This window comes from Meleagris gallopavo, chromosome 1 (genome assembly GCF_905368555.1).
Source record: "Meleagris gallopavo chromosome 1, MGAL_WU_HG_1.1, whole genome shotgun sequence".
NCBI classification, from domain to species: domain Eukaryota; kingdom Metazoa; phylum Chordata; class Aves; order Galliformes; family Phasianidae; genus Meleagris; species Meleagris gallopavo.
In genome coordinates this window covers 61517723-61541973 of record NC_139404.1, presented here as the reverse complement: position 1 = coordinate 61541973, position 24251 = coordinate 61517723, and the positions used below count along the sequence as shown (strand labels likewise).

Sequence of the window (24251 nt, the reverse complement as noted above, 5' to 3'; positions counted from 1 at the left end):
GTTCTTTTGTTTAAGGATGCTCTTCCCAGTAATACACTCAATCTGTGCACTGAATGTTCCTCTTACCATTCTGCATTCAGGAAAGGGTAACTAATATAACATTACTACATCAAGATTGCACATAATTATAGAGAATTTCACATATGAAACTATTTGCTTTCATCTAACAATATCTGCCCAAGGAAAGTTCCTGAACTACTCTCAAACTTAGGTAAACCATTTTTTACTTCTCAAAGTGAAGTATCAAATAATCTCCATATTCACGATTGGAGCTATTAATGAAGGAAGAATCTACAGAAGTACATTTTACTGTAAGAGGTTATTTACATTTGGGATTAATCATCTGGCTAAAATGCTAAATTGCCATGTCAGCTCCATATAGTATCACAATCATAATGAAATATTAAGGAGATTGAGAAAATTGCTTTGTGATGCCGTAAAAATGCAAGATCCACTACATGGTTCAGAGAGCATAAACAATTGAATTAGTGTGCTTCACATTAATTTTCAAGTTTTCTGTCTTTTGAATGCTTGACTGTATATTGAATATCATTGCAACTTTCCTACTGAATTTGTTATAACTGTTTACTTGCTACTTACTTTAAATATGTGATTGCTTGTTTTGCCTTTGCTTAGTAATTTCTCTAAGAGAGCATACAGAATGGGGAGCAAAAGAAGAAAGTTAAACACACCAGCCTTGACAGAAGGGTAGAATCCACTATAGAGTCACATGGTCAGTTTATGTCTGGAGGAAGATTAAGAAATCTCAAATAGTCACACATTCCTGGAAGTGCAGTTTCTGCAACTCGGAGGCAGCAGCAACACAAAGCTGTATTCAAGGATGGGAAAAGGAGACTTGACTTACAGTAGTTACTGCTTAATCCTAAGCAGTTATTCCACAACTTTTGGTTGCAGTTTTCTCTTGATGTATACAGTACTGGCCATTTGAAGTGATGCTAGCATACTAGACAGACCATTAGTTTTATCCACACTGATAATACATGCATTCCTTTGAAAACAAGATGAGCTTCCCCATAAGAAAGAGCACTACTGAAAGCCAGATATTTGTGGATTATAGCCTTAGAACTTCCACTCCCAGCCTCACCAAAATATTTTAAGCCTCTTCAGCCCTAGATCTATAAAATCAACCTTCGCTCATTTTACTTGCAGATATATTTTCCTCTGCCTATAAAACAACCCATCCCTGCTGAGGGAACTCTGGATCCTCAACAGTAGGCTGCAGTTTTGGCCTGCCCTCATCCACAAGGATCTGACCTACAGACAACATAACATCAGGAACACAAGAGTACCCAACTGCTACTGTCCCCAAGCCTTCTTGGAGACAAAAGCTCACTGGAGAATTATAGATTTCCTTGGAAAAAAATGACCTTACTATTGTAGGAGAGAAAAAAAAAAAAAAAAAGAATCTAAACATAGTCCTAGAGGTTCACAACTGAATAGGGAAACAACGGACAGCTTAATATTATTCTAAATCTCATTAGCTTAAGCCAAGTACAAATAGGGGAGGAGCCTGACTCATAATATTGGAATGTAGAGCGTTGTCAATATTGGACAAGCTTACTGACACACTTACCCTTTCTTATCTTTAACCTGAACATCAACACTGCCCGAACACTCAGATCTAGATTTGGATCTTGAACCCAGAAGTCCAGCAATGATTAAATTTATCATGTCCACCATGCAGATATCAACTATCTCAAGTGAATAAATGAAATCCCTTCACAGGTAAGCAACTTAACTATTTGTTGCAGATTTTGCAATAAAAGTTACAATTTTTTTAAATTAAACATGACTGTCTCTAATCCAAACATTAGCCAAAACAAATCAAAATACCCATAATTACATCATATCAGAAAAAGCAAGGTAATAATCCTTTTCTGAGGTAATGACATCATCTAATCAATTTAATTTCACATTATTAGTTGTACAGCAGTAAGAGAGGCAGAATAATGGTGTATTAAAGATTATTTGTCCTTACACAGCTTTGAAAATTAAGCACTGGAACTGAAGTTCAAAAATTTCCTTTGCAACTCAATGGTGACTCAGCATCATGTTAAGGTACATATTTTCTATCTAGGCATATAGATCTGTAAAACCTCATCTTAAACAAATTAGCTTCTTCTGAGTTGTATTTCAGACCTTGTCTCTTATGTTTTTAAGTGAGGTACAGTTAGCTACAGCTGCTGCCAGACCTCTGTTTATGTAAATGTGAAGCAATCCCATTTCCCATGAAATGCCCAAAAATGACCCTTTTTATTAGCTTTTCTAGAGGACCAAGAGGTCATAGGAGCAGTAAAGAGAGTAAGGACAGTTCGGTTCTTGAACCCATAGCTTCACATGAAGCAGTTCAGCCTGCCAGCATTGCCCTTTCCATGAAGTTCTAAACAAGGCCACAAAGAGCATATTCCACAAGCCATCCTGAGCATGCAGTCAGCTTCCACAGTAGCCCATGGCCAGGATCCCTCATGCAGAAGGCAGAAAGGTGCACCTGGATATTAACATTCAAGGTATCATGAATGCATTGCATCATCTTCACCTCCATCTGCCCTTTGGTGCAGGCCAGGTGTTTGCTCTTTGAAAGAGCCTTCCCTTGCTGCAGTCATGCATCCAGTGCTTTTTCAGGCACTTAAAACACTCCTCTCACTGCTCACTGAACTCTCAGCCACCAGAGCTGGTTAGAACTCTGCCAAGACAAAACTCCTTGAAAAGATTCAAGAACTTAAACCCAATCCTTTTCTTCTTTCCACTCAGCACCTTTGCAGCCATTCCAAGGGCCACAATCATTTCTGCCAGTTGACAGCACCATCTCCAGTAGACAATATGCCTATCATGCTAGCCTTAGAGCAAACTCTCCTCATAGATCCAAAATTATATTTCTATCAAGAGCAATTTTTATTTGTTCATTAACATGCTGCAGTAAAAATAACACACAGACATTTAATATGCGTACATGCTCTGACCGAGGTGCCTGGGGAAAGCATCATACTGCATGGAGATGTCAGAAGAAGAGAGATTGCAGCAATGGAACAGTAGAATCTGCTGGTAAGAGGAGAAAAAAGAAATAAAACTCCTCCTCAGTAAGTTACTTATGTAAGTAAAATGATTATTTCATCCTGCTTTAAGCCAAAGCAAGTCTTTTCCCTTTGCTTCTCTCACTAAGTCCCCCGGCCCACTTCTTCATTTTACCTCTTTATTTGTTAACTGTATTGGCCCAGACTCAGCAGATCACGCTTCTTACTTCCCAGATTAAAAAAAAAAAATTCATACAAACTCAACCCAAACCATTGCTCACTACACAACCCAAAACATTGCTCAAAGTCACAGACTCCCTTCCAGCCTAATCGTGTATGGGAACAGGCTGCAGTCTTCTGCCTATCCCTTTCACCTATCTCCCTTCACCTAGGGAATGTTGTTATTCATAAAGTTTCAAATCAATTTGAAAGAACTGCTCAAAGGATACTAAATGCTTTCAGGTTAAAAAAAAAAAAAAAATTATCATAAACTGGATCTAAGGACACAGGTGTAAACTGGCACCTGTACTGAGAGCAAGGCTGCAACTGAGTTTATAGAGTCAGCTGTACTGTTCAACCTTTTGGTTAGCCAAGCAGCATACCCCAGCTTGAAACCAGAGACATCATTTTGTTTTATATCACAGCCCGTAACTGAGCTATGCCCAGAGACCTCTCAAAATATCCTGCGTGGGAAAGGTAATGGGTAATAACCATGAAACTATAGGGAATGGAGAACGAAAGAAAAAAATCAAGCTTTACCAGTGCTATCATTATCAGACTCGTCTTTTTAATTCTGTTAGCTACACATACATTACACAGAAGTAATATGGTGAAAAAAGTTTTTAGTAGAATATAATTTGGGGCCAAATTCTGAGAACAACGTCATACACAAATCCTATCACAGTTTTGCTAGTTAATCATCAAGGATTTCAAAATTAGACCCCAAAAAAGATATTTGGTGCATCTTTTAGTGGAAGGCTTTAATTTTTCACTCCTAAACCAAGTCCATCTTATCCAATGTATTCACACTGCTTCCACAGGACTGGACTCTGAAATTCATGAAAGGTCCTAGACTAAGAGAGACATGAGTCTCTTAGGGGAAAGATTCCCATGCCATGGTCGGTGGAAGTCCTCCAAAATGACTTGAACCCTCTAACAAGATCCTTCTGTGTGAAAAAATACACCTCCACACTCAAGCTCCTAGTTCTGCAGTTGGGACTTGGATTCCTCCTTCCTGTGGTTTCACCCCTGAAGTCCTTGAGATTTGCATGAATGCTGACAGGTGGCAGACAACATACCTTCACATCACACCGCAGTGTCACTGCGGACCAGGTCTCATTTTATGTTAGCCAAGTGAGTCTGTGGAGAAGGAGGAAATCACTGGGCATGGCACTCATGCTTGTGAGAAAAGGGACACTGTCCGTTCTGGAAAAGTTATTATCTTGTGTCTTCCATTTCCAATAGTATCTACCCTCAGATTGAGTAAGTGGCTGTAGTTTTGCAAACAGTTAGGACTACTGGTACTGTGAGATGCCCAATAACCACGGCCCCCATACTGCTAGTGGCAGCTGGCTTGATTATGCTCTATGACAAAAAGGAGGATTCTGCTTTGCATCTTTCTGGATCTACACCTGCACTTAGGTATGACACAGCCCATTGCAGCACACATTGTCAGGGAAAATCTATGCAATTTGCATCGAACATAAATTACAGCATTAAATTAAATTAAATTAAATTAAAACATCTAATGTCCAAAGCCTTTCATGGGATCAGCTGTGCTGCACTCCCTGTGTGCACCCCAGTGGAACCATCTTCCTAGGAGGAGACAGCACCTGAGGGCTAACATTAAGGATGAGAACAGCATCGTGCCTCTCCTTTCTCCTGGGTAGAAAGTGAGGTTTGGCAGCAAGTCCTCTCTTGGTGCTTTTCACAAACACACACGGATGCAAAAAACACATCCACACATGCACAGGGAAAAATATGGAGTTATTTTCATTAGTAACAGGGAATCTCTCTTAGAGAAAGATGGTGCCAATTAGAGAGATGTGTCGCTGACATTTCAAACAGAGCCTAGGACAAAGTGTGCCACAGGAAGAGGATGACACAATGAGGAACTGGGGCATGAGTATCTAGACAGAGAGTCACTATGGGGCAAATGAACATAGGAAATGAAAGGTTTCCCAACCAATTCATAGGGCTTTTAGATTTTTAACCTACTTCTCAAGCTTCAGTTTTAACTATGCTTTTACTTGGTACAATGCAGTTTTAAAAAGCATCTGAGAGGGAGAAAATGAAGAGACACAGTTATATGAGACTTGGGACATTTGGAGCTAAAATGCTGACTGTTGTCTTGGGCAGATCACAAATAGTACTTACGCAAGCTGGGAACTACTGCACCACTGCCAGTACTCCTTTAACTCTTGACCTTTTCCTGGACGTCAGATGGGAATGATTTTTAGTCTATCCGGTCTGGACTGAATTTGATCCCAAGCACTAAGACAAGGGAAGAAAAAAAATTATTCTTTAAAAGTTTTACGTACTGAATTCTTAAAATTTAACGCTTGCCCCTTAGAGCTGTATTCCTAGCTCAGAAATGGTAAGAAGCAACATGTTTTTTGCTTTAATCCTTTCCAAAGACACATTCCATAAATCGTTAGCATCCTTGCCAACTACTCAGTCTCTTAGCAAGCCCACATAACAGCTTTAAAGTAAGCTCTTCTAAAACCAATGCAACAGTCCTGTGGGTTAAGTTTATATTATTTCCAGATTTGTATAGCTGCAGGCTCCTTCTTAGAGTTGCAAATGATAAGTCATCTCTTTGTTGCCAGGACTTTTTTTTTTTAACTCTATTTAAACATTGTACACTGATACACTTAGTGAAAAACAGACTGTACTAGCTGTAACATAGCTGTACATGCTGTAGCAACAGGAATACGGTAAGCATTTTCCAGCAAGAGCAGTGAAGAATCCCTGCTTTGACAATTCAGTCTATTAATATCTCCAGTATAGATACCACTGCTTACAAGACAAATTGAAGCACAGCAACAAAAGTAATATATTGCACTGACGCAACATCTCTCATCTCAAAAGACAACAGTCACATACTCTCAACAGCCCAACCATGAGCTGTCCAAAGCAGCTTTTCTAAGAAATACAAGAGCCTGAGGGACTTCCCTACCCTTCCCTGCCAGCTACCCATAGAGAAACAACCAAGTTCAGTGCAGCCACTCCTCCTTTTGGCACAGTGGGGCTGGGTACAGTCCTATTGGCTCACTGATGCCTTCATCTCTACCCAGCCTGACCAGAACAGCAGAACACAAAGCTTTTAGCATGCTGGAGTCCTCTCTCTCTCTCTCTTTTTTTTTTTTTAATCTTTTTCCTGAGAGTCTTTAAAAAGTTTACCTTAAAAATGATGCCACTCCAAAATTAAACTGTAGAAGTTTTAATATATGAAATGCTCCTCTTTTCACTTTTTACTCCCTCACTTCCTTTTCTCTTCCATCAGTCCTGCAGTAGTTTACCAACATTCATTGGGGGTGAGAAACCTGCTGCTACTCTCAACAAGAGGACACATTTTGACCTACTTTCATGGAAGGCTCTGGCTTCCCCTGGTTTGAAAGCTAGGCGCTATCCCCAGCTTTTACCAGGAGTTTGGTGCCAGAAGTAGAAACAAAGAAAAGTGATGTCAGGAAATGCTGAGGGTGATGCTGCTCCTATTTTCAGATCTTATTCTGTGGGGCCTCTTCCACTCTTGCCAGCTCTCACAACCCACACCACACTGCTCCCTGGCAGAGCTCATGGATCACTTGAAGCAGAATCTACTTGCACATACCCAACTGCCTACGTATACACAGATCTGTGCAGTGGGACCTGGTGAAGTGACTGATTTTTTTTAAGTGACACATACCACAGACTCATCAGCCTCCAACTTAAGCTTGAGAAACAACAGGGAATTGGAACTGGAAGCTCCAGTCACAACTGGACTGAGAGTAGTCAGTTTGTCAGTGTACTGGGGTTATCAGTATACTATGTTTGACCCTTTTTATGAATCAGCTGGGAAATCAAGGCTCCCATGCCTGCCTGTGAACTCATACTGTGGTTCTGCAAACAGTTATATAAACAACTTAATCCCGCATACTTGACTGGTCTCCTAATTGAATATTTGCAAGACTTTGACCTTCACATAAACTGACTTCACAGGAGACCAAGCAGCAATTTCCATGCATTAAAAGAAAGACTGGCATTACAGTACCGAAAATCCATTCTCTCCATGCCTAAATTCACGCTGAATTTACCTTTTGTCTTGAAGCATAGAAAAGAGAAGAAATGTCAGGGTTTGTAAATAGACTTAGAATCAGGCATGAAAGAAGAGTTGACTGACAGGCATGCAAAGTTCCCCTTCAGTCACACTGTTGCAATGTCAAAATTTGTCTGATTGCTTGGAGATCACAAAAAAAAAAAAAAAAAAAAAAAAGATATGGAACATCTGTTTCTAAAATGCAGATATCTAAGTGAGAAAAGTATGAGGATTTCTTTCAAAGCCCAATTCAGCTGATTACATTCTTCTGCTCAAAGCTTCCATGCATAGCTAACATGAATATTGACTGACCATAGGCATACACAGGAGTTATTGGAGAAAACTGCATTAGTGTATTGTAAAGGTAATGCTTGGTAGATGGTGGTATAACAGTGAAATTGCATAATTATCTTGCTGAAGAAATGCATGAAAAGTTTGTGAGACTCCACTCCCTGCCAGTGCCTCAGGCCAAGCACTGGAACGCTTCTGGGATAAGCTGGGAGCTGGAATGAGGCTATTCCCCTCTCATTTCCCTTAAATGGTGTGTCTGACTCACTCCATTTGGGGGACATGCCTTGGTTACTCACTGACTGTTTATCTAAATGCTAATCATGTGATTAAAATAACTGCTCCATAAATCCCCAGATCACAAGGAGCTGTACCCTGGTATCTCTCACACTGATGTAAACACTGAGAGCAGGCCTTGGACACCCAGTTGCTCACACAAGTGTTTACTGACCATGGCATAGATGCAGCTCTTTCTGGTCATGAGACAGAACAGTCACCTTTTGCAGCATCTTTGCTCAGCCTGTGGTGGCATCAGGTCTCCTAAAGGGACCTTGTGTATCTAGGAGTGAGTAAAATTGGATATTAGAAAAATTTCTTCTTAGAAAGGATAGTAATGTATTGGAATAGGCTGCCCTGGGAGGTGGTGGAGTCACCATCCCTGGAGGTGACCAAGAAAGATGTGGATGTGGCAATGAGGAACATGATTAGTGGGCATGGTGGGGATGGGTTGGTGGTTGGACTGGATGATCTTAGTGGTCTTTTCCAACCTTAGTGATTCTAAGATTCAAAGAGAAGGATGTGGTTAGCCCACTGGGGCAAAACATGTTCAGACTCTTCAGACTCTTGTCATACCATAACTTCAGTCCAGTTGATAGCATTGAAGACCTTTACCTAACTTGATAAAGCATCTAAAGCAAATTTGGATAGGAGGGATAAACAAGTCATTTCAAGCTTGGACCCAGTATTTTTGGCCCCAGGTTCTGCTAGTAAAAGTGAGTAAATTTGGTGCCCGTCACTTCTCCTGCTGTGGAGGAGAGGAAGCTCTCCTAACTGCAGGGATACTGACTTGCTGTCCCACTGTTCAGATGCTGAGAAGGTGAATCATGAGGCAGAAGGTCGGGAAAGGGAGCACTCCCTGGGCTGCAGTTTTGGCTGGATACACGGTGCTGATCTTTGTATCTAGCAGGGCCAGGATGACCCATGAGCAAAATTCTGGGGCTGAGAGGACACTAATTTGATGACAGTTAACAAAGCCGATATCCAAGGGATGTGTCATAACACTGCAAAGAATAAAACTAAGAGAACGGAATGTGTTTTCACTTTAGATGATGTATTTTTGGCTAATAAGTACAGAGGAAAACAAAGGATGGGTCCTTACGAGAGGGGAAGGTAAAACCCACTGCTTTGAACCCTGCCATGCTCCTTGGAGAAGGTGCACGTAGTGGTACTACCCAAGAGTTAAATCACAGATATACATACACATGGAGAAAAGATGATGGTTCATTGCTAAACCCAACCAAGTCCCAGTGTTGGCACAAAATCATAGTGACATCCATGGGTTTTGGATTAGGTCCCTAATGAGCTGCATTTATCCCTTCAACGCTGTAGTTGCTGGAGGTGCCAGAAGTGGATTTGTGGAATATAAAACAAGAGAGAAATTCCCACAACACTGAGCTCTTTAGCTGGTACTTGCAAAGAAAGCATTTCTTGCCAGCTCCATAAAGCAGGACTGCTACAGGGGGACTCATGACTGTTTGCTTTATCCATACTGCAACACGTCAGACAACAAGCTGGGTCCTCCCTGCTTGGATGTCAGCTTCTCCCCAGTGACATGACCTAAATTAAGACTGCCAAGGGTATTTGGCATTTTAAAGTGGTAGAGCACAACATGAACAACCATTATGCTCTCTATTCAGCTGCATTTCTTAAATATGTTTTACATGGTGGGTCTGGCTAACTTAAGTTAAAAAAAAAAAAAGCAAAAAAAAAAGCTGTGTCTTTGTTCAAGTATTGTTCTTCATTCTGAGCATAGAAAGTTGTGGGTTTTCGTCCCCACAGAGCAACAGGTTTTCAGCACAATGGATGGAAATATTAACTCACAGCTTTAAAATGATAACACATCACACTCTGGAGACTAGCTTTTGTTTTTGAACCTGAGCAGTATAGACGTTAAATGATTCCTATCTTTTAACTTTGTCAGATACAAATAACTGTGTTTATCCTGTCCTGTGAGATCTCATCAGGAAATGCATCTGACATTTCTATGAAGAACAATATTTGCACAATTTTCATTTGGTGTACATGGAGGATAAACAAGCTCTGGGCCACCATTCACCTACACACAAAGCTTGAGCATAATCCAGCATTACCCATATTGATGTACCTTGAAACTCCTGCTCCATCAGCTGCAACCCTCAGCAATGCACATAGTGCAGAAATCCTTGCTGCACAAATATTGGAATCATAGAATCATAGAATATTCTGAATTGGAAGGGGCCCATAAGAATTGTCAAGTCCAACTTTTGACTGCGCCTGCACAGTGCAAGCCTGTCAGCATCAAGGAAGACAGATACCAACATGAAGGACCAGCCTGTTCATGCACAGCCAAATGAGTCCTTGCTGTAATCTTCATGATGCGCAGCAGCCACTTCTCCAGCCTATATGTGTCTAGCTATTGTAGGTGCAAAGATTGGTCTGGTATTACACAGCAGCCAGATGTCTAGAACTAACTAGGTCACTAAATTGCCAACAAAAACAATAAGTGATCTCCAGAAAGGAATGGGCTTAGCAAGTCTACAACCTGCAGCAAAAGGAGTCAGAGTCCAACTTTTTAGTATAGCTGCTGATCACCATCATCTCCTTATGATTATGGAGGATGAAGGAAATTGTTCATCATCTTTTCATTTAAGTTATACAGCTATAGTATTCACTCTACCAAGTCTCTGTACTGTCACAGAGAAGCACAGGCCAGCAGGCATTCGAAAAGTGCAGTTTCACGTATCTGTTCAAGACCACTTTAAGAAAGAAGGGAGAAATTCATACTGCACACTGTTGATTGAGTTCACTGACTTGAAGTAACCAGTTACCACTGCCAACTGCAGTTAAAAATTACACACACACAAAAACAAACCAGGAGCCCCTGTCACATTCATTCAAGGATGTATTACACCAAGGCTGGCAAATTCACAAACTGCTATTCATCATAATATAAGCAGAAAAATTGAGTCATTATGGGAGAAAATGCAAAACACCATGGGCTGGCATTCCCCATTTAAAGACCCCTTTCAATCAAGCAGACTGCTGTCCTTGGGCTGCCAGCAGGTGTTGTGCTCAAAAGGTTGGTGTGATCTCAAAAGCATCCTGGTGCCCCCAAAATTCTGCAGAACCACCACTGGGGAGGGCTAACCAAACACTCACATGGACAGCCTGATGCTAACACACGTTGTTTCTGTGGAATTAGGCTGCTGGCAGATAAATGCAATCAAGAGGGCCTCTGCTGCTTTGTGAGTATGCAGTGAGTGCTTCTCTCTCCTACATGCTCCCCTTACCTGTATCATTGTTCACCAATGAGGGAATAGTTTTACACAGCTTGCACCTGCAGGTGCATAGAACCCCAAATCCGTGACTGCACACAACACCATATGTTCCTTTTGTCTTCAGCTAGAGTTGTAACATCAAGTAGGACCAAATCCACTTCTTCTGTCTACATTGCGAGGCCAGCACAGTGCAGCCAATGCACACCACTGTGTTTTACACACAAGCTCAGTCGTGTTTGGCTTTCTATTTTGAGCTGATCAAAACAGCCCAAACTACATTATTCCCATGGGGTAAAGCACACGTCAAGGTTTAAAAGAAAAAGCACTTTGGAGTAGACCAAGCAAGCACGCACAAAAATGCACTCAGTTGTGAACTGTTGGCCCATCTCTGCAACAAGGGAAGGCTGACACCACCCACAGAGCCTGGATCAGGTCCTTCTCCTCAGGGTTTGGATTGTCTTCCAAATACAAAAGTATTTTCCTGACCAAAACAGACAACAGAGACCTTTCTTCACACTGCTTCTCCCTGTCCTGTCCTCAATTCACCGCTTAACAATCTCCTGATCCAAAAACACCACCAAAACACTCTCAGACCTTCCTAGGAAACATCTCTCTGCAGAACCCCAGCTGGGTTTGAGGATGGAGCAGGGCTGGTGGGCCCTCAGACCTGTAAGGTACATGTCATCAGTCATACTTCTCTGTTCAGCAGTTTGCTCACCGCCCAATATTGGATTCAGTAAAGGAACAGAAAGGACTGGAAGGCCTTATTTTCACCAAGATCACTGAATACAGACATTCACTCTCACCTTCTGCTGGAGGAGATGCTGGGGCTTTACCCAAGCCTATCTTTCTGGGGACATGATCACTGACCATGGTCTTCTCATTCCTCCACCTCTTCTGACCCGTGCCCGAATCCATGCCCGATTTTCACAAAATGTCACTCTACCATGGGAGCACACTACCATGAGCTGCTGCTGGATACAGAGGGGTTCTTCCTCCTGCCATAGATTTCTCCTACCACTTCTTCCTTGGGGCTGCATTTCACCCACATTCTGAGCATGCTCTGCCCTTCACGCTTCATCAACTCTACCTTCCTGATCCTTTAGAGATCTGGTCTTTGAACACAGTCTGTCCTCCAGTCCCTGGGCTACTGTCAGCTCCCCATGTTTGTGGGTTAGCAGGGATAGAGTTTGTCTGCAGAGAAACGTGTTTCCACTCTGAGTTGGGAACTGTCTCTTTTTGTCTTTGGAATTCCACATCAGGGTGTTCCCCACTTCCCCAGGAAACCACCTATCAGGACAGCAGTCCTTGTGGTAAGTTTCCCTCCTAGAAACATAGAAAGTGTTTTGCCTGCTGGGTAGCGAGCAAGCTGTGGTACGAGGTAGCATCACAGCCAAAAATGAAACAGGAGAGCAGCCTCCTTGCCTATGTAGAAAGGGTGAGAAGCGAACAAAACCAGGCTCCTGGCCCACCACCTCATCCTCCCTTCAGACCCAGTGCTCCTTGCCCCCACGAGGACTGGCTTTAAGCCTCTTCTTCAGGGCCCATTTTTGGCCTTTATCGCTCTCTACAACTTCCTGCAAAGAGGTTGCAGTGAGGTGGGGATCAGGGGTTGGCCTCTTCTCCCAGGTAACAGTGATAGGACAAGAGGGAATGGCCTCACGTTGTTCCAGGGAAGGTTCAAGTAGGATATTAGGAAAATTCTATTCTTGTAAAGAGTGGTCAGGTGCTGGAACAGGTTGTTCAGTCACCATCTCTGGAAGTGTTCAAGAAACATTTAGATGTGGTATTAAGAGATATGGATTAGTGGAGAAATATTGGTGGTGGTAAACAGTTGTACCAGGTAATCTGGGAGGTCTTTTCCAACGTTGGTGATTCTGCAGTTCTATTATTCTATCATTAACCTATCTTTTTAATATGGTATTTTTTATTTTGTCCTCACATGCCTTACTTTAACATTTCAAACAATCAATTTTGGAGATAAAGTAGAAGCAGGGACAGAAAATCATCAGGAAGGTATTGATGATGAAAGGCAGATGGTTAGAGAGTAAGACTTAACACCAGAGTTACCTCCAGCGTTTCGGTCCTTCTTACCCACAAGGCAGCATTTAAAGCGACCATCAGCACATCAACCAAGGGTCAGGAATGCTCATCCGATGAATAAAATACTTTGGCAAACAGCTGTTATGCTCACTGTCCTTTGATCCTTTTCCTGCCTTGCAGTGTACTTATTGCTACTTTAAATCAATCCCACAGTGGCCTCACAGGGACAGCGAAGGGAACATTGCCTTCCCTGTAGCCAAAGCATTCAACAGACACCCTGAACATTTCTGGCTATTAAACCACCAGCACATTGCTTTTCCAAGAGGGAGTCCCATGAATTATGGCTGAGGTAACCACATTTCTACCAGCATAAGAGTTTCCATTGTCATTCAAGAGGAAAAATGAGTGCTCCTGTTCCTCGCCAGGTTTGCAATGAAGTGCAGCTGGCATGGCCTTCTGCCTGAGAGGTAAGGGAACTATCCCTATATATGGCCTGAGAAGCACCGAGTAATCTCTTGTGAGGTAAGGGCATGGTCCTACGCTGACACACAGTGTTACTACATGGGTAAAACCTCTGTAGCCAGCAGCAACAACAAAAAGTTCTTAGGGAGATTTCCTTTAAGAAGTTCAGTAAAAATGTTTTCAGACTGTGTGATCTTCCTACAAATTTTATTGCCACAGTGAAATATTTGAACAAGCCCTTAGGTCACACACTAGAAAAACCACCTCCCACTGCCCCCAACAAAGATCTGGACCCATTTGCCACATTACACATTACAGATGTCCTCTTTCTAAGTCTCTGATTTCTTGCTTCTGTGTTCTTGGTAGACACAGCACTGCAGGACCTTGCATGATTTTATTTGCTGCATTCGAGAGTTTCGTGGATCCAGTAATCTCTGAGGCTTGTGTTATTCTCCTGCTTTGCAGTGAGCCAAAAACAAAGGACACAGAATAATACAACCTGGCGTTAGCTACGTTGTGCTGTATTTAGCACAGTGCAGATTCCCACAGTACAGAAAAGAGGAAGTGATAGGAAATGATGGACAGAAAATTAAAGCAAAAGGAAGAACCAAAGATCCTCCCCACACACTCCTCCAGTGCCCCTCCATAAATAAATAAATAAACCAGTATGTTCAAAAAGGAAAGGAAGAGCAAAAATTCAAAATACATTTTTTAATCATCAAAAGAGAAGAAAAACTAAAGAAAGTCCTTGAAAATGACAGGGCCCATATGTCTGCAGTCAAAGACACACAAGGAAGAACCACAATACAAATATGGGGGAAGGAAAGAGGCAGTGAAACGTAAGATGCCAGGGAGCAAATGAGAACCAGAAACTCAATCAAGACTAGAAAACATTTTTATTATATTTGGCATTAATAATGCAAGCCGTCTAAGTGTGGTTAAGATGTAGAAGGAATATCTATAATACTTCATTGTGCATTCATTTAGTATCAAGAAAGAAGTCTCATTCTGCGAACATGTGTTGCCAGCTACCTGCTGTGTCAGTAGGGCTTCTCACTCTCCTTACTCTGCTCCAGGTCAGTAAGAGTGTCATGGTTCGTACTGGAAAGGAACTGGGAAACGCAGTTGTTGTTTTTCCCATGCACATCAGTTTTCTCATAGAATAGGATGGCCTGGATTGAAAACGTGGAGACAGGACAAGGGGAAATGGACATCAGCTGCAGCACAGGAAGTTTCGCACGAATGTGCGTAAGAACTTCTTCACGGTGAGGGTGACGGAGCACTGGAACAGGCTGCCCAGGGGGGTTGTGGAGTCTCCTTCTCTGGAGATATTCAAGTCTCGCCTGGACGCCTACCTGTGCGACCTGGTGTAGGGAACCTGCTTTGGCAGGGGGGTTGGTCTTGATGATCTCTAGAGGTCCCTTCCAACCCCTACAATTCTGTGATTCTGTGAAAAGGACCTCAAAGATCTAGGTTCAACCACCCTGCCACGGGCAGGGTCACCAACCATTAGTCCAGGCTGCCCAGAGCCACATTCTGCCAGGCCTTGAATGCTTCCAGGGATGGGGCATACACAACCTCTCTGGGCAACCTGTTCCACTGCATCACCACCCTCTGAGTGAAAAATTTCCTCCTAATATCTAACCTAAACCTTCCCCGTCTCAGTTTAAAACCATTACTCTTGTCCTATCACTATCCACCCTTGTAAACAGCCATTCCCCTCTTGTTTATATGCTCCCTTCAAGTACTGGAAGGCCACAATGAGGTCTCCTCAGAGCCTTCTCTTCTCCAAGCTAAAGAAGCACGGTTCCCTCAACCTTCCTCCATAGGAGAGGTGCTCCAGCCTTCTGATCATCATTTTCTGTTGGAATTCACAAGAGTTATGGCACTTCTGCCTGTGCAGTCACACAGGACAATGAGTTGGCAATGGTCTGACCACAGCAGTGAGGTCCAGCCAGCAGTCTGTGGCTCCTGGTGCACAAAAACTACCCTCTAACCTCTGCAATCTCTCAGAACAGAGACAGCTCAGGCCTCCATCCTGTGCCATAGTTGTGTCTCACAGGGACGACTAGAGCTACAAGGAGGCCTTTATTTTGCTGTGAAAACCCACTAGTGATCATGGCACCCTGTGAAGGGTGCATCAACATTAGCAAAGGCACTCAGCCAAGAGATACCTCTGCCTGGGACCTACAACACCTTCTTGAAACAAGAACATTGCAGCATTAAGGATGATTGGAATGTCTTCCCAAAGCACAGAGAGTCCAACTGGAAAATGCAGTCTCTCTTTCCAATGCATGTCAACTTTCCCTCCATGTGTACCTCTCAGCCAGAAACTTGCCCTTGTTGGGCAGCATAGAGCTTCCGCCCATGCCTGAACAAAGCAGCAGCAATCATTCCTTCTGCACTTCAACTTAGTAATATAGATTTCTTGCAAGGAGCTCTTTTGGTCTAGAACATACTGAAAAGTACATTTTTTTATTTTCATGTTTAGTTATCATGACTCTATCTTTAAGTTTCCTTCACAGGAACAGTTTTGAACTCTCTGCATTTCAGCAAGGAAAGTCTGGACCAGAGCTAGGCAGGTAAATGAATGAGTGGTATATTCTCACTGCTCGCTCTTTCTCCCTCCTGCCCAGCTGATGAACGTATTTTGTAGGATCCTGTAGAGAGTTTGAATAGAGCTTTGACAAATGCAGAGCTGAGTACATGGCAGAGACTTTCAAGCGGTTGTGCTGATGCAGTAATTTCATAGCTTGCTCAACTCCAGTCTTTAACTTCAGTGCCAAGAATGAATGCCACATAAAAATTAAAAGTCTAAAATAATTTTAAAATACACACACAGAGATACACAGAAATGCAATGCAAAATATAGCTAAAAATAAAAGAGCAAAAGTAAGTAAGTAAAGAATGCCCTAAATCAGCATGGCATTTTGCCCTGGATCAAAAAAATGCCTTAATTCCTACCCAGTCTAGTGAACCTGGAGAGGATCTGGAGAACATTAAAGATTAGGATTAAAAAAGAGTTGGAAAATTATATTTAAATTTAGTTACTAATTAAATAAATTGCAAAAATAACAACAAAAGGCTGCCAATAGTATTTGTACTTTTCTACTGCTTTCAAATATCCTGAGCCTAATTGCACTATTCAGTTCTTTGAAAGAGAGAACATTTGAATAAAAATTTATAATCAAGTTTAATATTTTGGAAACAGTGTGGACGAATAAAACCATCCACTGTATGTTCTCAAACATAAAAACCAAGTACCAATAATATTAGATCTTAATGTTCTAAATGATCATCCTGGCACTAATTTGATCTCAGGGGGCAATAAGCTTGGGACTGCTTCCAAAGTAGGGATGAGCCTGGAGCCAGACCCATGCAGGCTGTGCCTTCCCAAGGGAGCTGAAACTGTAGGCAGGGTGAGGGGCTGGTAACGGGATCCATCAACAGCCCCAGACAGAGCAAGAGATTAACGAAGTTCAGGTCCATCCAAGAGGTACCATCAGGAGAACCAAGAGATTGAAACAGGTCTGGAGATGAGGCCACTTGCAACACTGGGCCAAGATCCAGATAGGAAAGAGAGAGACAGGCAAGTAACTTGAAGAAAGGGTGTTATTGAGCTAGTTTAGCTTATATGAAGGAATTCTGCTTCCTCAGCCCTGTATATTCAGAGGTGCTGTTACAGTCTTTGAATTCCCAGACACTTTGTGTTCCAGTCATGTCGCTCCTGAAAAGAAATTGAAATATAAGCCTCAGATCAGAATATCCAAAATATGAGTAAGTATGAATATGAACCACAGCACGGACAGTTTTGTCTGCAGCAGTGGCCATGCAGGCTGGAGGAGGAGGCACTTGGCATCAATCACTTCCAGAGTCAGCTTACTGGGCATTTTTCCTCCTGATAGTATTTTAAGAAAAAGCACTTTTTTCACAATGCAGATCACATGTGGACTCCATAAAGTTTCTTTGAACTTATAAGGAAATGTCTTTAGATATCTAGTCTTCGTAAAAGGAATGTTTAGGATACTAAGAGAGAAAATCAAAATACATGATTTTTTTTCTTCTTTTATTTATTTTTTTAAGCACGCTAAATGAAACAGGGTTCTGCCAACAACTCTTTTGTCGTAGACAGTTTGGGCTGTGAGTTTGTCATCTCAGCCATGGCCAGAGAGAGCAGGATGGAGCCCAACTGAGAGGTCTCCCAGGGGAAACCAAGCCCTGGCAGAGCTACTGGCAATGATTCCCAGGCAGTCTGGATGAGAAGACTGGATTGCTTCTTGTGGCCAGCAGCTGGGTCTTTCACATGACAGTAAAGATAGAGCTTGTGGTCTGCAAAGACTCCCTTGGATATTGTGGCAAGAGGAATGTGTCCTGATTCAGTTCCCTATAGCAGGACTTGCATTTCAGGACATCTGACCTATTATCTCTTCCTGAATTATTTTTATTTGTCCTAAATATCTGATATTTTCAGCCTAGCCCAAGCAGAAGACACCATATGAACAGCCTCTCAGCACTTCCATTTCCAAGGAAAATACCAGTGAAAATGTTCTTGACTAATCTACAGGACAGATTTGATCCCAGGATCATCTGCCTATGTTAAGAGAAGTGAATGTCCTCTAATATAAAACCTTCAAAGGACCAGAGATTCAAAAAACTCGTCTGATGACAGGTTAATTTTTCTTCAGGAAGCAGTGGTATGTTTAAAAAACTCCACAGACAGTCTCTTTTGCCTTTGATAAATGGCTTGCTTTCTGCTACATTAGCCACTTCGAAAGTCTGCTTGGTAGCTGTCACCCCAGCCATAACATCTTGCTTTCTTCTCCCCAGGAGCCCTGTAAATTCACCAGCCTTCTCTTATAATCCATCTTCCTCACTGCTTTTGTCAAGGAACTACTTGAGCTTCTTTAATTCGCCCACGTTTTCCCAGGCACAGCTAAAACTTTTGGTTGTGTTCAGGGCAGGAAATGCCTGGTTATCTGTTAGATAACTTGAAACATTAAATACCAAAAGATTCCAGGACAGTTTTCTATCTCTTAAAAGCAGTTCTCAGTCCTGTTCTATTGTTCTTTTTCCTTAGAAACCTAGAATTATAGCGTATATGTATAATATGGTATATTAGACAGTGATCGGACAAGGGGGAATGGTTTTAAGCTCAAGGAAGGAAGATTTAGGTTGGATGTCAGAGGGAAGTTCTTCACAATGAGTGGTGAGGTGCTGGAAGAGGCTGCCCAGAGAGGCTGCGGATGCCCTGTTCCTGGAGATGTTCAAGTCTAGGTTGGAGGGGGCCTGGTCAAGTACCAGATTTGGAGGTTGGTGGCCCTGCCTGTAGCAGGGTGGTTGGAATTTGATAATTCTTGGAGTCCCTTCCAACTCAGGCCATTCTATGATTCTATAATGTCCCAGGCTGGAAGGGAGCCACAAGGATCTCTGAGTTCATCTCCTGGCTTCACACAGCACCACACAAAATTCAACACTTTTGTCTGAGAGCACAGTACAAGAACCCCCGGCAGCTTGGGGTCATGAGCACTGCCCTGGGGAGCCTGTTCCAGAACCCAGCCACACTCGGAAGAACTTTTCCTAACACCCAGCTAACCCTCTCCTCACATAGCTTCCCAATCCGAGCATCTCTCCTTTGTCTAAACCCTATTAACAAGTATTCAAGCAGCAGCCAGGGCCAACAGTGATCAGGAGAGACACAGATCTTCATGGGCTCCACACCAGCTCCTGTGCTTCAGCAGAAGACTCAGGCAGTCAGATAATTTTAAGACTTCTCCTTTGAGGGCTTCTCCTTTCTGCTTTTCACCAAAGCATGTTCATTGCTCTTCCATGGGGTCAAAAAAATCAGCAGTCAGCTCCTATACTTCCTTTTAAGTTGCCTGTCTTTTGCAGTCTGAATGCATTTAGCATTGCATCATAGTAAAAATAACATTTCATAGGCAGATTTCCACAATTTCTGATTCCTCTCAAACTTTTCCCCATGTGTATTTCCTGTCTATTTTTCCCTATTGATTCCTTATTTCAGAGATGTAGATCCTGAGCAGATTTTCTGATTTCCTTTAGGCAGATTTCTGACTTTTATCTTTTTACCTGCAAATGCTAATCTGCTCACTAGATCAGGAGTGCAAGCGTGGAGTTCTTAATGTCAGCGTTAAAGACCACGGAATTCATGAAAGTCCATAGGTAAGATTATGGAACCCCTCAATCAGGCTCATATACATGGGGGACACATACAATAAGAACATAATGTTTTCACTGTGCACTGTGAAGGTTGTGCAAGCCACCAAACCACAGACGTAAGTGAAAAACCCGTGATCCTTAGAAATAGTAAGTAATTATCTACTTTTTTTCCACTGTAATGTCCATAGGGACAAAATTGCTGACAAATGAACTAAGCTGCCTCATGGACAGAGCTGTAAAGTAACCTAACAGCAACTGATAATAAAAGCTGTCTAAAATGGAAGAATCCAAGAAGCAGTGTCAGCCTAAAGCTGTGAGCAGTAGAAACCAACAGTCTAACCTGAAACTTGACTAAGGGTAGGCACAAAAAGGCAGTAAACATCACACAGCATTTATTGTCAAGATCATATTTTCATTTCTGCTGTGGAAAGCAGGGTTTTAGCACCCATTTAGAGTCGATAAAGAAGACACAGAACTGTGCCCTGGACTTACTCATTCCCTTCAGCTCAGTGTGCCCTGGGAGACTCCCAGGCCATCAGTGGCACAGCTTCGTCCTCCTTACCCCAGGACATGGCTGCAGGGAAAATTAAGTATGGGACCAGACTTCCTGTACCATTGCTTCGAGCCCCTGCACCCCAGAATTCATAACACAAATTCTTATTGTTCAAAAAAATGGGGAAGTGGTGCTGAGAAAAATAATTGCTGTAGGGATATTTAACTGCACAGAGCACTACAGATAATGTTGTTATGGCATTTATTGCTAGACCAATAAACAGAGCTGCAGATGCCCTGCAAGAGCAGTCAGCTAGTCTCTGCACATCTTATATAACTTTGGCCATAAGATACACAAAACAAGACTGATATCTTTCCGTGCTTCTTTTTAGGAGAAGGGAATTTTCCTTTATAAATCTTTTTTCAACATAAAAGTCTGTTTTTTAATTATTATTTTTTCACTTGGAAGCAGAAATCCTATCAGCCATGGAAGCCTTATGTATTTAAGCTGTATACTTGCAAAATAGGTTTTTTTGTGTTGTTGGGTTTTTTTTGTTTGTTTGTTTGTTTGTTTTTTATATATATGGTGCATATATATCTCTTACAAGAGTTTAAGCAAACTCAGAAGTAATAACAGGAGTTTTCAAATAAAATCAGGATACTTCTACCCAAAGAAGATGACACTTACTGTGCAGTCAAGCGTCCCTGCTGCTACTATGCTACACAGCCATCACATCTGGTTGAAATGTGCACATCATGTTGTCACCACTCCATAAAACACGTGCACACTCAGAGCAAACGGCTCTCAGTTGTGTTGCTTCCAGCCTGATTGTGCACGGCCAGGGACTAAAGAGAGAGGTGGTGAACCACAGCACTTTTGGGCACCCACCAGCCACCTCACCAACCATGGCCATCAGCCTGGGCCATGGGGGCAGACAGAAGGCTTCAACATCTCAAAGCACCACGACACAGGAGCCTGGTTTAAGGCAAAAGCAGCAGCAAGAGGAAGGTGTGCAGTGCAGATCAGGCTGTGGGGTACAACTATGGGATCTGCTAGCCTGTGGGTCTGGCCCAGAGTTGGAAAACTGGAAAGAGCAGTTTTCTTTCATGAGTATCAAACAGGACTCCAAAAACAAATTCTCAGCAAAAAATACCATGGTCCTTCTTTTCGTGGCCCCTTGTTTCTACTTTCCATTCACAGTTTCAATGTGGAAACAGAGAAAAAGAAAAGGTGGAACAAGGCATGAGATACCACACTGTTCAGCCTGGAGAAGAGAAGGTTCTGGGGAGACCTGGTAGTGGCCTTTCAGTATCTAAAGGGAGGCTTTGAGAAGGAACGTGGCAGATTCTTTAGCAAGGTCTGCTGTGGTATGACAAGGGGAAATGGTTTCAGACTAAGAGAGGGGAGATTTAGATTGGATATATAATGGCAAAGTTTTTTACAGTAAGAGTGGTAGGCAATGGAGCAGGTTGCCCAGAGAGGTGGTGGATGCCCCATCCCTGGAGACACTCAAGGTCAGGCTGGATGAGGCTCTGAGCAACCTGACCTACCTGTGGGTGTCCCTGTTCACTGCAGGGCTTTGAATCCCTTTAAAGGTCCCTTCCAATTCAAACAGTTCTGTGATTCTAAGATATGTCCAGCAAAGATTAGGCAAGGCAGTCTTAGAGGCAGGACAGCAGAAAGGAAGAAGGAAGGAGCAAACCCAGACCTCTCTGAGCCTCCTGGGGTCTTTAGCAGGCACCAGAACAGGTCTGGAGTGTCTTCATGCTGGCACACTGCGTCTCTCCTCTTCTCTCATCAGTGCCTAGCAGCATGGGGGCCCTCTCATACATCTCCAGACAACTTTATTGCATTAAAGATCTGTGAGCTGGTGCCCCTGTGTTCCTTCTTTTATAAAAGAGGAATGTGTTTTGGCCGCTGAACAAGAACAGTAAAGATGGGTTGTAACAGATACAGTTAATGTACTTGAACCAGCTTTTCTCATTTTACCTCTTCCCCTTCATTTGCTTCACATAACAAGTAAATCCACCCACTCAATATAAACACAAATAGATGTTCATGGGAAACTTCATTAAGAAAAACCCTCAAGTCTTTTAAGAAGAATTTAAAGACATGTCAATGAGCAGCTGGAAACTACAATCACTGTCATTCTTACCCTTCCAGTAAAATCAAAATTAGACTCTTCCAGGGTAATTCCCATTTTTGCATAGGTCAAATCCATAAATTGCATTGCTTTTCCCCAGGCCCTCTCCACAGCCAGAGCTGATCCAGGATGAGCAGTAAATTTATTCACTAGACGGAGCACAAGTATCTAGACAGTGAAGGCATGCCAAAGCATTCTAAGATGAATCTCAGCACTGGGCCAATAAAACTTCATCTGCAAGACTCAGAAAACCACAGGTAGTGTTTGTTCTTGTTTTTGAGGCTTACTCCAGCAACACCAGTGTCACATTCAAGTAGCTGAGTGATGTTCAATAATTAGGGAAAATTCCTGGGTAATACTTGTATAATAAAGATCTTTGCTTTAGGTAGGACTCTTGCCACTCATATTTTTCTTAGTTTCCATTCTCAAGAACAGTTAGAATCATAGAATTCATAGAATCAGTAAGGTTGGAAAAGAACTCTAAGATCACCAAGTGCAGCCTCAACCCATCCCCACCATGCCCACTGACCATGTCTCTCAGTGCCACATCCACACAGTTCCTGAACACCTCCAGGGACAGTGACTATACCACCTCCCTGGGCAGCCCGTTCCTAGAAATGTTTCCTAATATCCAACCTGAACCCCTTCTCCTGCAACTTAATGCTATTATCTCTCATCCTATCAGTATTACTTGGAAGAAGAGGCTGAATGCCACCTTGCTACAACTTCCTGTGACAGAGTCTGTTACGGGGAGCTTCACGTGACCTTTACAACTCATGTTCCCACCACCTTTGTTTCCTGCGAAACTGTAATTTTCAGTGGTGAAAGCACTTCTTCAGAGCAGCTCTGCTGTGCAGAGCTTTCTTCCTTTTTTACTCATTGGTGGTACACATGTACCTCATGTGTTGCCTTGGATTTTGCCTGAAGACACAGTAGGCACCTCTGAATAGGTATGGGTGGTTCTCCCTTGCAGGAATGGTATTTTCAGTCATTAAATAAATTCCTGCTGGCTATTACCAACCCCAAGGGTTCAGCATGGAGTCACATCACTTCAGGGAGAGCTGGGCAGATCTGGAGGACCACAGTGCCTCTCAGAACAGGACCTGCTGATGCTGGAATGAACATTCCGGTAGGCTTTCTGGCAGGCCCAGGTCAGCATGGACAGTTAAAGCCATTGCCAGGGCTTATCTCTGTTTTCCTACAGCATTAGATCTACGGTGAAGACGTGGACCACTGAAACTAATGAAGCAGTTGCCCTGTATCCTCCAAAGATAAATCCATGTGGCTGCAGGAGAGCAGCCCCAAAGCTCACCCAGGAACAAAATCACTTGTCATAGAATCATAGAATCTTTAGAGTTGGAAAGGAGCTCTGAAGGCCATCAAGTCCAACTCCTCTGCAGTGAACAGGAACATCCACAGCTAGATCATGTCCCCTACCTTCAAAGAAATCATCAGAATACTGGCCCTGAAGCACTCTGTCTGCTCTACACGTGGTCACACCTGCCTCATTGTTAATCTTTTTGGTAAGGAGAAAAAGTCACTTCTGCCCAGAACATATCTATGTATAGCAATAGCAGCTTATTCCATCCCATAGCCCAGCATCATCCAAAGTTTCAGTTGCCTTTGGAAATCAGAAATTTTACAGAGACACAGAGTTTCTTGATATGGAAAGCAATTGATTTGAGAACAATGTTTTGGCCCAATGACATATGTGGTGTACTTTTAAGAAAGGAAAAGACAACTCATCGCAGACATTCTTTGTGGGATGAAAATATTCTAT

General features: G+C 42.6%; 1 long non-coding RNA gene across 1 annotated transcript; it reads left to right on the top strand.

The window, feature by feature from the left end:
* The first annotated feature begins 1683 nt into the window (after positions 1-1683).
* On the top strand, positions 1684-3260 carry LOC104911769 (uncharacterized). Its single transcript, XR_794160.4, has 3 exons — positions 1684-1746; positions 2004-2079; positions 2986-3260. It is a non-coding gene; the product is annotated as an uncharacterized LOC104911769 (long non-coding RNA).
* The last annotated feature ends 20991 nt before the right edge of the window (positions 3261-24251 follow it).